Source organism: Schistocerca piceifrons, chromosome 2, assembly GCF_021461385.2.
Source record: "Schistocerca piceifrons isolate TAMUIC-IGC-003096 chromosome 2, iqSchPice1.1, whole genome shotgun sequence".
NCBI lineage: Eukaryota > Metazoa > Arthropoda > Insecta > Orthoptera > Acrididae > Schistocerca > Schistocerca piceifrons.
The window spans coordinates 500,649,789-500,662,145 of NC_060139.1; positions in this window are offsets into that span (position 1 = coordinate 500,649,789).

Below are 12,357 nucleotides of genomic sequence, written 5' to 3' on the forward strand. Positions count from 1 at the left end.
CCTCTATCGACGCGGATCTGCACTTCTGCTCATTGTCCAGCTGTTGGGCGAGGTCACCCTCCTGGGTGCGTTTTCCTCGATCCTCTCTGCAGTATCGCTTTCTACGCTATCTTTGCTAGTTTGCGCTGGATATCCAGCGTGATTGCCTGTCCGTTTCGGTGGGGCCGCCATGAACCCTGTTCGTTGGAGCTCCCTGATCACGCAGAAATTGTTCTGCTGATGTCTGCGCTGTTAACTCCCCACGTATGCCAAGGAGTAGATGCCCATCACCTTGGGATTTCGGGACTCCCAGAAATGGTCCACCTGCCAGGTGGCCTTTGCTGCGGCTCAGTGGCGCCCATGGTGAGGGTCCCTGGTCGGAGTGGGTGGCATCAGGGCGGATAACACGCCATGAAGCGTAGTACATCGTCTCATGCTCGTGGTTCACTGTCAGCAGTCTCTAAGCGGGCAAAGTCTTACTTCTATGCTAAGAAATGCTACCCCAAATCGTTCCCCCGCCCCGCCCCCCCCCCTTAGCCAAACCATGGGAGGAACGGCAGGCTAAGGATGGCAGCGAAGCTTATTCACCGAAGTACACCGTATGTACGAGAGTTGATGGGGAATCTGTCTTGTCAAACCTGCTCTTTGTGGAGCATTTATATGACAAGTTTGGGGAGGTGGAGGGCTTGTCCAGAATGCGGTCAGGGTCTCCTTTGATCATAACAGCATCTTCTGCCCAGTCATGAGCACTACTACCCTGTGACAATCTGGGGGATGTTTCTGTAACTGTCAAGTCCCATAAGAGCTTAAATATGATCTAGGGTATTTATATTCCACAGCAACCTTCTTTTGCAGTCTGACGATGAGCTGCGCTCCAATTTAGAGCACTGAGGTGTTCATTTCGTCCGGCGCATCCATCGGGAACTGAGGGATAACCAGGTTGCCACCAATGCCTTCATCTTGGTCTTCGAGGGTGACACATTGCCCTAGAAGGTCAAGGTGATGGTCTACCACTGACGTTAAGCCATCAATCCCTCCCCCGATGTGGGGCTTGAAGTGCTGGAAGTTCGTCCACATGTCTTCATGCTGCACTTTCAGCCCCCCTAGTCGAGATTGTGGACGTCCATTGCATCCCAATACTCCATGTGCCCCATCTCCCATTCATATCAACTGCAGAGAGCATCATTCACCTTGCTCGCCGGACTGCAGGATTTTACAGATAGAGGAAAATCATGGAATATAAGACCCAGGACCGACAGATCTACACTGAGGCTGAGGAAATTTTCGGGTGTACATCCTGTGGCTATGACCTCATATGCCACTGCTACGAGGACAATTGTCGCCCCAGCAGTTCCTCGAATTCCTGTCGCCTCTCAGAACTGGGAAACACCTGCCCCCTTGATAGTAGGGAGCATTTCCATCCCTGTTGATCCCTCACCACCTACTTCAGGAGCAACACCCCCTCCTCCCCCAACCATCGGGGATTTCAGTCCACATTTCTGAGCCATAGAAGCATAAGGCTTCTAAGGCTCTTCTCGCTAGGAACGGGTCCATTGGGTCACTCTCCTCACACCTGCCAGTGACTGAAGAGCTCAAAAGCAGTTGTTAGTAGAGCTTCATGCTAATCCTCTGTCACAGAGATGATTCAGTGAGGTATTCCAAGCCAGGAAACCCAAGGAACAGCGCAAGAAATCGAAAAGACCCCCACGAACAAGAAACTTGCAGTGGCACCCACACCTCCGCTACGTACAAGCTCTGTGTCTGAGGATAGGGTGGAGATTCTGGCATCCACTGAGATCCTGGATCTCAAAGAACCCTCAGACACAATGGATTTCGACTGCTCAGTCAAAAAGTCGGTGGCAGCAATTGACCCTGGGGCGTAATCTGCCTTATTGAATGTTCCATGCCTTCACAGTCTCACGGTGATGTCATGCTCCAGTGGAATTACGGCTGTTTTTTCTACCGCCTGACTGAGCTACGGCAACTGTTAAGTTTTACACCTGCATTTTGCATTGCCCTCCAGGTAACCTGGTACCCGGACGTGCGAACCCCTGCCCTCCATGACTATAAGGGGTGCTGTAGGACTGCGACTATAATCGAGTGTGATCTGGAGTCTGTATTTATGTCTTAAACTCAGTCTTTAGTGAAACTGTGCCCCTCCAAACCCCTCTTTAAGCTTTGGCTGTCAGAATACAGACGATGTAGAAAATAAGTGTCTGCAATGTATGTCTTCCTCCAGATGGTACAGTACCACTAAATGTATTACCTGCATTGATTGATTAACTCCCTAAACCTCTCCTACTTGTGGGAGATTTTAATGCCATAACCCTTTGTGGGTAGGCACCATATGTACTGGTCGAGGCAGAGATATCGAAAAATTACTGTCATAACTCGACCTCTGCCTCTTAAATATTGGGGCCGCCTCACATTTCAGTATGGCTCATGGCAGTTACTTGTCCATTGATTTATCAGTTTGCAGCCCAGGACTTCTATCTATGCACTGGAGAGCAAATGACGATCTCTGTGGTATTGACCATTTCCCAGTCAGTGCCCCAGCGTCAGACCCATGGACGCCTGTCCAGGTGGGCTTTAAACAAGGTGGGCTGGGAAACTTTTACCTTTGCTGGCACCTTTGAATCTCCCCCATACGGAAACATCGACGTGATGGTTGAGCAGATGACCACAACAATCCTTTCTGTGTCAGAAAACGCTATCCTTCCCTCTCCACAGTGCCCTGGAGAAAGGCAGTCCCCTGGTGGTCACCAGAAGTCGATGAAGCAATTAAGGAGCGTCGGCGAGCTTTACAGCGGCATAATGGGCACCATTCCTTGGAGCACCTCATAACATTTAAACGGCTCTGTGCCCCCGTTAGCCAACTTACCAAACGATGGAAACAAGTGTTGGGAGAGATACATCTCGACCATCGGGTCCCATACGTCTCCTTCCCAAGTCTCGGCAGGGATCAAACGTTTTTTCGGGTACCACCCCCAACAGGTGTTCCAGGTGTTAACATCAATGTCGTGTTATCTACCGACGCAATCACGATTTCCAGGCACTTTGCTGAGTACTATGTTCGAGTCCCTGAGTCGGAAAATTACCCCCCAACCTCTCGCACTCTCAAACGGTGGGTGGAAGGGAAATTCCTCTCGTTCACTACACGTCACAGTGAATCCCATAACGCACCATTTACAGAATAGGAGCTCTTCGGTACCCTTGCACATCGCACCGACGCTACACCTGGGCTAGACCGGATCCTCAGTCATACGATTAAACACCTCTCATCTGACTACACACGACATCTCCTCGTCATCTTCAACCGGATCTGGTGCGATGGCGTCTTCCCATCGCAATGGCGTGCGAGTACCATAATTCTGGTGTTCAAACCCGGTAAAAACTTGCTTGATGTGGATAGCTATCGGCCCATCAGCCTCACCAACGTTATTTGTAAGCTGCTGGAACGTAAGGTGTGTCGGCGGTTGGGTTGGGTCCTGGAGTCACGTGGCCTACTGGTTCCATGTCAGTGCGGCGTCCGCCAGGGTCGCTCTACCACTGATAATCTTGTGTCCTTCGAGTCTGCCATCCGAACAGATTTTTCCAGACGCCATCACCAGGTTGCCGTCTTTACTGATTTACGAAGAGCGTATGAGCTGACCTGGCGACATACTATCCTTGCCTCATTGTATGAGTGTCGTCTTAGAGAGCCGCTCCCGATTTTTATCCAAAATTTCCTGTCGCTTCGTAGTTTCCCTGTCCAAGTTGGTGCTTCTCGTAGTTTCCCCCCCCCCCCCTCCCCCCCCATATCCTGAAGAATGGGGTCTCACAGGTCTCTGTATTAAGTGTATCTCTATTTTTAGTGGCCATGAATGGTCTAGCAGTAGCTGTAGGGTTGTCTGTCTCACGTTCTCTGTATGTAGACGACTTCTGCATTTCGTACTGATCCACCAGTACTGGTGTTGCTCAGAGGTGCCTATAGGAGCCATTCCCAAGGCGCAGTCATAGGCCCTAGCCCACGGATTCCAGTTTTCTACCGCAAAGTCGTGTGTTACGCATTTCTGTGGGCCTTGTACCGTTCATCTGGAACCAGAACCTTACCTTAAAGACGATGCAGTCACTGTAGTGGAGACATATCGATTCTTAGGACTGGCTTACGACACCCAATTGACTTGGCTTCCTCACCTTCGTCAGCTTAAGCAGAAGTTATGGCAGCACCTCAATGCCCTCCGCTGCCTAAGGAACAACAACTGGGGTGCAGATCGCTCTACTCTGCTGCAGCTCTACAGAGGCCTTGTTCAATCTCTTCTCCTTGACTATGGCAGTCTGGTTTATGGTTCGGCGGCAGCTTGAAAAGAGGCAAAACCCCTATTAGTCTGACCACACTACACGGCTCCAGGTCGCTGCTGCTCAGTCTCTCTGCTGTTTGGCCATTTCAGGCGCGAACTGTTAATTTAATATGTCTGTGACCTTTTGCGCAGTCTCCGTATGCAAATCATTACAGGCCCATGTCTTCACAATATTCACTTAGAAACTGTATTAAATGGGTCTGCATTCTGTGACAGCAGAAGTTCGTGTCCGATTTGAAACCGAATATCATAGGTAGGGTACACGGAGCGACAGAAAAGAAACGCAATGAGCAGGCGATCTACAACGGCTATTAGTTACCAATTGGCTGACAGACGGCGCAAACGGAAACGATAAAAGCCAACGGCCGTGTGCCAGCGGGGAGGAGAGTGAATATCGTTTGTCGCAACCGAAACCCTAGCAGCTCTTTCTTGCTTACTCTCGACATGTTGGTACAGATTCCAGCTACTATTATACACGAACGAGAAAACGTAGTAAATTCTGGATTCGTTCATACAAAGAAATATCAGCTACAGGTTGTACATAGCAGCCAAAGACCTGAAAGAGAACTGAACGATGAAATAGTGCTACAGCGAACTTGAATGTATATGCATGTCAGTGTTGTGAATATCACTAAACAGGTATCTATATATAAGTTGTAACACCACTTACAATATTTATAAGAAAGATGGCTTAATGTTATAAAGCAAAAGATTCAAAAATAGCAATATAACCTTGTCGAAACCGGTTGTCTAAATCTAATAAATGTTTTGCTAGCGATAATGATGCTTGGAAGTTTCTTAAGAATCCACACTATTGCAGACCTTCCCGATACTGGTATATCAGAAATGTATGATCACATTATTATTTGCAATAAGAGCAATGCCTTTGAAAAACATAATTAAATTCTGCAGCGGGAGAACAAAACTCACTTTTTCCTCATGCAGAAGGCCTCATTGGCTGAAACACTTAATAGGACAAATGGAGGGGTTCAGACATTTCCCGTTTCTGAGCTCCAGCACTAGAAACCTCCGCTATTGGTTAACTGTATTGAAATTGAGAACGGAAAGGGGATTATTGCATTGTTATAACGGATCTGATTGGTCAGCACTCGGAAGAATCACAGCCATTGGTGACTATGATCATGCACAAGGCTCATACTCAAAACGGTAGAGTAAAAATTCTGCTTCTTGCTGAGAGCTCTCTGTGCAACTTACGTCTCTCCCACGGAACACTTCAGCCGAGAGTCGGACTTTGATTCCGGGCTCTGAATGAGAGCAACCTTTTGTGAAGAGTGGTGGGAAACTATAGCGTTTGCAGACCGAGTGACAGGACGAGTCTCAATGTTTCTCACTGACGTTAGAGACCACTACGTGTATTAATATTTCCGACCTCAAAATGTCCTCATGCAAGATAGTGGATGCGTGCATGATTCCTTCTACAGCTTTATCTTTCCTCCCTGATTAACATTCAGCCGTCACTGTGTAACTTGCTTGATGTTAGTTGATTCCCCAAAGGATGTGGCGACTTTCACGTGTTTGACTGAAACTCATTAACCGATCTTTGCCAAGTTTCTAATATTTAAATTCCATTGTAACTTGTATTAACACTTACTTAATTAACTGTTTACTGTCTCTGTTAACTTGTATTTAATTTGCATTTTACAGCAAACTGTAAGAAATAGTTTTACAGTGACAATTGTTTCATTCAGTAGTTTGATGAACACAGTAATTTTATAATCGTATGAGTAGCAACACACACCGTTCGCTTATACCAGAACGACCACTGTTTAACACAGAGTGACAGTTATTGAATTATAAAATCGTCATAACTTTAGAACTTTTGTGATAGCAAGTCCAAACTGACCGGTTGGCCGCGGAACATTATGGGTATTAGGATGCGCCCAAGCACGTGGTTTCGAGACCAAGTCCACTTTCATTTCCATGGGTTCGTCAACAAGCAAACCTGGCGCATTTGGGGGTCTGAGAATCCGCATATGGCGGTCGAGTAGTCTCTTCATCCTCAATGGGTGACAGTGTGGTGTGCAATGTCCAGTCACGGAATAATCTAAGCGATATTGTTTGATGACATTGTGACTAACAAACGGTGCGTGAAGGTTTTGGAAGATGATTGCATCCCCATTATCCAAAATGACCCTAATTTCCACAGTATGTGGTTCATGCAAGACGGAGCTCCACCCTATTGAACTGGAGACTGATGTGCTGGAGGAGCATTTTGGGACCACATTCTGTCTCTGGGGTGCCCAGAAGACACCAGCATGGTCCTCGATTCGCTGCCACATTCTCTGGAGCTGAACACATGCGTCTGCTGTTTGTGGAGTTATGTTAGACTAGTTGTACAGCAGTAACTCCAAGAGGGTTGATGAGGTCGCCGACAGCATCGACGCTCCGGCACTTAATCAGGTCATGCAGAATTTCGATACACGTCTGTACCACATCATCGTCAATGATGGCAGGCATATCGAACATGTCATTACCTACATCCAAATATCTGTAGTGACGTTTACATATTGAGAAAAGTACGTGCACGCTGTAGTTTGAAACTAATTTACGTTTTTCTGATATACTTCAATAACTGTCACAATGTAAATTTAATTCATTAATTTCAGGTGCAGGGGTTATGAATCACTTTAATGCAAATTGCACTGTAAGATCTTCAAAGTGTACGAATTGATATTTCTAGAGAGAGGGGGAGTGGGGTTGAGAGTTAATTTCCAATGTTATTTCTGAAATTTTCCTACTTTTTTCTTACCATTACTGTCTGCCTAATTTCTTAGGGATGCGTGTGGCTGGCTGCTGCAGTAACTATTTGGATGCATATTCTTAATAGAGAGGTTAATTTCGTTTGCGCAGTTATCCATAGATACCTCTTGCCGGACTGCTACCAGTAACTAGTCCAACTTGTTAGGGGCAGCCCTTCGCCCATTATTGCGCGTACTGGAAGTTCAGAGTCAAGAGGAATTCGCACAAATGGTCTGAGTTCACTGTCGAAGTTCAGTAGATATGTGAGTATAAACAGATATCGCTGTAGCGAAGCTAACACGAAATGCTAAACTCCGAGCAGTATAATGCACCACAGAGGTGCCGCTGGCTCTAAACTCACAGGACGCGGACCACACTGTCTGCGGCAGTTCCCCTTAGTTCGGACATCTGCGAGCGATACGTGTGTCTGGCAAAAGCGGTTGTTATCCTCGCCCCCTCATTACTGGTTTATCACCGCCCTTCCTGTCCTCGGATCACCATACTGCGCTATTCCCTGCCCTTTTCCGTAACCAATTTTGTGTCAACCGGTTGCCCGTTCGCCATTTCTAACCTTATTTAGGTGTTTGTTTACTTACTTTTTATCATTTTATTCTCTTAATGTTTTCTATATTGAGCCGTAGCGCCTGTTCTTTACCTTTGGCGCTTGTTGTCTGTTGATTCTTCGATTTTGCTTACCTTTGCTGAGGCAGAGCCAAACTTTAAAGGAGCGGGATAGGATGGTCATGAGTTCCGTCGGTTTACAGTGATGTCGTAGAGAGAGAGGTAGGGGGATGGCCAGGAGAGGGCAGTTCGCCCCCCTGCCGAGTGGTGAGGCGATTGTAGTCATGGCCGGCACCCAGCGCTGGAGCAGGACGGGGTCGCTGTTAGCTTGGCTTGGCGTAGGTGGGCGGCAATAATAATAATAATAATAATGAGCGCATGGCATTGGTGGCCGGGAGACCCCTCGCGGGGCGGTTCGGCCGCCGCTTCAAAAGTTCTTTAACGCCACTAAGGCGACTTGCGAGTGAATGAGGATGAAATGATGATGAAGACACACAACACCCAATCATCTCGAGGCGGAGAAAATCGCCGACCCCGCCAGGAATCGAACCCGGGACCCCGTGCGCGGGAAGCGAGAACGCTACCGCAAGACACCGAGCCGCGGACGGGGCGGGAGTAGTTGAGTGGGACTGCGCGGCGCGAGGCCTCCTTAGCGTAGCGGAGCTGGGGCTTGCAGTGTCTGCAGTGGAAGCCGCTGCTGTCCGTAGGTGGTTTACTCCTGGCTGCGGCCGTGTCCTGTCCTCTGGCATCACGCGGTGCTTTCTGACTGCTGCTGCCGATTTCACCCTTCGTTGCTTGTGAGGTATTTGCTTCTGTGGGTACTGTGCTCCCCAAACTGTTAATTTTTCTGTCGGCCCGTTTCTTGCTAGAAACAGTACCATGCTGTGAGTGCAATATCGGATTGTTCTGGTTCAGCAGTGTCCGTATTCCGTGCCGATCGGTCTAAGGCGCTGCAGTCATGGACTGTGCGGCTGGTCCCGACGGAGGTTCGAATCCTCCCTTCGGCATGGGTGTATGTGTTTGTCCTTCGGATAATTTAGGTTAAGTAATGTGTAAGCTTAGGGACTGATGACCTTAGCAGTTAAGTCCCATAAGATTTCACACGCATTTGAACTTTTTATTTTCGTATTCTGCTCCTCGTACAGCGCTGCACGCATTTGTGTTTGTTGACGACATCGGTGTTAACTGTTGTGTCTTCGAACTGGTTTGGCTATAATTATGGAAGGAACGTACTATTTAGGGTGATGTTGTTTGAAGCCGGTACTGGTTCTATCTGCCAGTAATTCTGCCATATTTCTAAGCTGCCTTTAATTCGGAAGTGTCATTATAATCACTGTAACATTCCAAATCTCCTTCACCTTACAGCAAATTGGTGTTGCTTAGGCTAGCCTGTTTCTTGATTACCTACTACTTTCGTGAATTGTTTTATGTAATTACGTAATGATCCGTTGATTGCTTTGGATGTAGTTACACATGAAAGGCGGAGTAGTCGTTTTATAAACTTACAGTTTCGAGAGTGGCAGTTTATAGATAGATTTCTGTTGGCTATATTAACCAGAACAGCTCCCAGTGTTTAGATTTATTTTTAAAAAGTCCTACGTTTTACTTACTGGACAAATGGGTTCAAATGGCTCTGAGCACTATGCGACTTAACTTCTGAGGTCATCAGTCGCCTAGAACTTAGAACTAATTAAACCTAACTAACCTAAGGACATCACACACATCCATGCCCGAGGCAGGATTGGAACCTGCGGCCGTAGCGGTCACGCGGTTACGGACTGAAGCGCCTAGAACCGCACGGCCACAATGGCCGGCTGGACAGTTGGGAAGTTTGTTCTCTTATACTGATAATTTCCAAAGCTCGATCGCTTGGCCAGTACCGTGACACTTGGCCGTGAATTTATTGTTTGCTTTTGTTATTTGTTGTAGAGTGGCCCTACTTTGTCTGTGCAGTGTCTGGCACTGCGTCAAGTGTTGTCTCCGTCCAGTGCAGTCAGACGAGCCAAGCCCTGTGAGGGATGCTACAGTGGTATGTCTACATAACTGATGTATTTTCATTTTGTCAAGAAGGGTTTTTCTGTTTATAGTTTCAAAACAATACTAAAAGAGCAAAGATTTCTGATTCTACTGTGTAGACATGTTACTGACCTCGAATGGTTGAGTACTCACTGGGGTCCGCAGCTCGTGGTCGCGCGGTAGCGTTCTCGCTTCCCGCGCCCCGGTTCCCGGGTTCGATTCCCGGCGAGGTCAGGGATTCTCTCTGCCTCGTGATGACTGGGTGTTGTGTGATGTCCTTAGGTTACTTAGGTTTAAGTAGCTCTAAGTTCTAGGGGACTGATGACCATAGATGTTAAGTCCCATAGTGCTCAGAGCCATTTTTTAGTACTCACTGTTCTAAATCTTTGGGCTACGAATATTTACGGAATTCGTTGTGTCTCCAACCCGCTACCCCGAAAAACTGTGAAGAAATCTTCATTAAACTAAGACGTGAAAAACAAATAAAAGTGCATTCTGCAATAAGAATTATAACATAATTTTTTCTTACTGATTTCAAATAGCAATCAAAATAATATTAGTCTTCGGCTTGTGTTTCGTTTCAGTTCTCAGTTTGAAATACTGTGGATGTAGTATGTGCACATAGTACAAACAGGAAAGTCCTTATCGTACATAACGTAACAGAGTAAGACACCGACAAACTGTTAATCACTACCGGGAAACATGACTCTGGTGCTGTGTAACATCGATTCAAGCCTTCATAATGACCTCATTACGACCACAAGTTTCCCAAGTATGCCGCATCAGGATGAAGTCACTAACTGAAGATCAAATTCTGCGGAGACACCAAACTTACGTGATACTGATCGATACGATTCCTCCGCCGCTTCAAATAGTCCCGGACATTTTCTATGCCATTAAGACCGGATAATTTAGCACAGTAGTCGTGTTGCGATAGTCTGAGTGTTCGTCAACCCAGGAACTTGTATGTGCAGTCCAACGAATACGACGTTCGTCACTTCGGAAGATTAATGTTTTCCCAGAATGCTCATCAGGTACATGCAGAAAAAAAGGGCAACTCATGGCATATGACAACCCATACAAAAATGTTTGTATTAATGTGTGCGTGTATTTATGTGTGTGATTCCATCTCCTCCTAAACCACTGAATCGATTTCAACCAATCTTCGTATACATATCACTTACCGTCTGGAAAGAATGGCTGTGGGGATAAGAACCACCATCTGTTAGGGAGGTGGATGCAAGAAGTTGGGGAGAAAGAAATTAACAGAGAGAGGGAGAGAAGGAGATTGATAGAGAGGGAAGAGGAGGAATTTGATCGAGGGAAGTCAAGGAAGAGATTGAGATACGAAGTGGGGAGATGAATGTAGAGGTGGGAAGGGAAGATGAACCTGGAGGAGGGAAGAGGGGATGGTCTTAGAGGACGGAATGTGGTGATGGACAGAGAGAGGGACGACATTCAGATGGAGAGGGAGTGGGAGGAGGTGGATGGTTGAAGGAGGGAGGGGTGGAGAAGGAGATGAACAGAATAGTGGAATAAATACATACCCGGCCTACCCCCGGTACTCAGATAGTGTTAAAGTAACCGTCCTGGGTCATGCTCACCGTGGCAGAAGTAGGTTGCCCATGTCATGTTACGAAAAAGACAGTGCCGTCTTCCATCAACTCAAGATACAGGTCAAACGTCTCACCGGATCATCGGTATATTTTACGCCTTCCTTCATTTGAAAAGAGACAAAACCCCGACTTATCTGACAACATCACAAGGCTCCAGCTCGCTGCTGCCCAGTTTCTCTGCTGTTTGGCCATTCCAGGCATGCAACTTACAATTTATTATGTCTGTGACCTTTTGCCCAGTTTTCGTGTGCAGATCATTATATTTCGATGCGTTCACAACATTTACTTAGAATCTCTGTAAAATGGATCTGCATTCAATGACAGCAGAAGAAATTCGTTTCCGATTTGAAACCGAATATCACTGATAGGGTGCACTGTGAGACAGAAAAGAAACGCAACAGGCAGACGATTTACACCGGCGACTGGTTGCCACTTGGCTGACAACTCAGTTCAGCACATGGCGCCAAATGAAACGATAAACGGCAATTTCAGTGAGCTAACGTAGAGGAGACGGAGTATTGTTTGTCGCACCCGAAACCCGGGCCTCTCTTTCTTGCTGAAATTCGGCATGTCGAGTACAGATTCCAGCTGAGAAAAAAAAATGTGGTTATCCGTTATTATTACACACGAGAGAGAAAACAGTAAAATGTGGATTTATCCATACAAACAAAGACTTATCAGGTGCAGGCTCTATGTAGCAGCCAAAGTGCTGAAACGGAGTCGAACGATGAAAGAGAGCTCCAGCGATCTTGAACTTATATAGATGTCAGTGTTGTGAGTTTCACAACACTAATATCAATATATGATGTAATGTTATAAAACATAAGACCCGAAGATGCCAATACAGCCTTGCCGAAACCGATTGTGTAAACCTAATAAATCATTTACTAGCGACTTTGATGTTTGGAAGTTTCTTCAGAGTCCACACAAACCAGCTATGAGAAATACGAATAATAGGGGTAGTAGCGAAGATGGCGACTAGTGATCAGAAAGCGTTTTGTATTTTGCAGTTTGCAAAGTTCGAATCTGTAGTTACTGTGCAATGTGCGTTTCGGCTGAAGTTCGGCTGTTATCCTCCAAGTGAT